Consider the following 2,130-nt stretch of genomic DNA (forward strand, 5'->3'; position numbering starts at 1 on the left):
GCAGGTCCTCCATTTCTCATTTGGCTTTGGGACCAACACGGGATTGGCAACCCAGATCGGGTATTTTGCTTCACGAATAAACCCGCACTTTAACAGTTGAGGTACTTCTTCCTCCAGTGCTTCAGCTCGGACTGTTCCCAAACGCCTCTGTTTTTGGGATTTTGCAGGCATGTTCTTGTCCAAGTTTAGAGTGTGCATGATTACACTCAGACTTATTCCCACCATGTCTTCATGTGACCAGGCGAAGACGTCCAAATTCTTTTGTAAGAAATTGATCAACTCCTTCTTCCTTTATCATCAAGATTTTTCCCAATCTTAACAACTCTTGAAGCTTCTTTGGGGTCTATACTTACTTCCTCGAGCTCCTCAATGGGTAAATGTCATCACGTGGGACGACACCGCTATCCTTTGCTTCTTGGGGTTCTTCTGTCCCACAAGTGTCTTCCACTTCCTGAGAATCCTCACCTCCGTCACTTATGGCCATAGCTTGTTACCCAGGTTGTGATTTTCCCTTCATAGAAATGTTATAGTATTCCCTGGCAGCGAGCTGACCACCTCTGGCGGTGCATATCACTTATGGCCATAGCTTGCTACCCAGGTTGTGAAGGGAACTTGACTGCTAGGTGGCGGATAGAGGTTATGGCTTCAAATGCCATCAACGCAGGTCGACCCAAAATTACATTGTATGCAGCTGGACAGTCGATCACAATGAACTCGAGTAACTTGGAGATAGTTTGGGAGCCTTCTCCCAATGTTACCACTAACTCGATCGTCCTGATGGCTGCTGATCCTTCACCAGAAAATCTGTACAAAATCATTGAGGTTGCCTTCAGTTATGTTACAGAAAACCCCATTTTTTCCAAGGTGGATCTAAAAAGTAGATTCACAGAAATCCCATTATCTACTAGTGTCCTCTGTTAGAGAATATTATTTTATTGCTCAATGGAAAAGTGGAAAAACAAAAAATACAACTCTATGCAAAAATACAATAGACAAGGTAATTGATTAAATAAATTTTACAACTCAATTTCTCTAAATACAAGTAACTAGAAAGATGTAGGAGAAGAAGATTACAAACTCAAAACAATAATAATACAAGTAAATAAGATCAACAAGATCAAAAGAATGAAAATACAAAGAAACTCTCACACAACCAAAGTGTAGAGTAGTGGGGATCACCAACTTGAACAAGGTTCAAGACCTTTGTCCAAAAGCTTATTTCCCCCTATTCTCTAAGCACTAAGGGATCTCTCAAGGAAATAGCTCTCTAGAATAATCAAACCTCAAGGTGTATTTTTCAGCCAAGTGCTTTGTGGATGAAAAATGGTGTGTCTTACAAGTGAGCATTAGGCTCCTATTTATAGATTTTGAGATACCCCTTTAAATTTCAAATTCCACCAACCCTCATGGCTGTTACCAATGTTTAATTGGATGTTTATAGAATTAAAATGGAGATTTGGGAGTTATTTGGGATGTTAGAACCGTTCAATTTGGAAAAAACTAAAAATTCACATAGGCTGTCAGCCTCACTGGCCGCGGCCATGACTTTTCAGTGGCCGCGGCCACAGGCCATTTTCAGCACAAAAAATTCATTTTTCCAAAACGTCCCAAATCCTTTCCCACATGATTTTGTAACCTCCAAACACCTATTGGGAGTTAAAAACATGTCTCCAACAGTCATATATCATCATGACTTTATGAAATCCAATCTCAAATGTGTAACATATAATATACACATTATTGGGTAATATTTGGGAGTTACAAATTTGTAACTGATTTTGTAACTCCAAAATATGTTACATTTGGACACATACATGTGTCCAATTTTGTGACTCTCAATAATATGTTACAAGGTGTGACAAATCACATTTGTGTGACAAATCACATTTTTGTCACATTATTTAATCTAATATTATATTATATGAAATAATATAACATCCTCTGTACTCTCCGGTTGGTGAGTTGAACGGTTATAACCAAATGATCGTTATGTGGGAACTGGATATGGCTATCATCTTCTTCTGTAAAAATGATTGGTTGTTTATCCAATCCATGTTGTTTTGATAACCGCTGTTCTAGGATGAACTCCACTCCGTTATGGGATTTTAGTTCGTTAATGTACCTCTTTTG

The sequence above is a fragment of the Humulus lupulus genome, chromosome 1, assembly GCF_963169125.1.
Source record: "Humulus lupulus chromosome 1, drHumLupu1.1, whole genome shotgun sequence".
Lineage (NCBI taxonomy): Eukaryota > Viridiplantae > Streptophyta > Magnoliopsida > Rosales > Cannabaceae > Humulus > Humulus lupulus.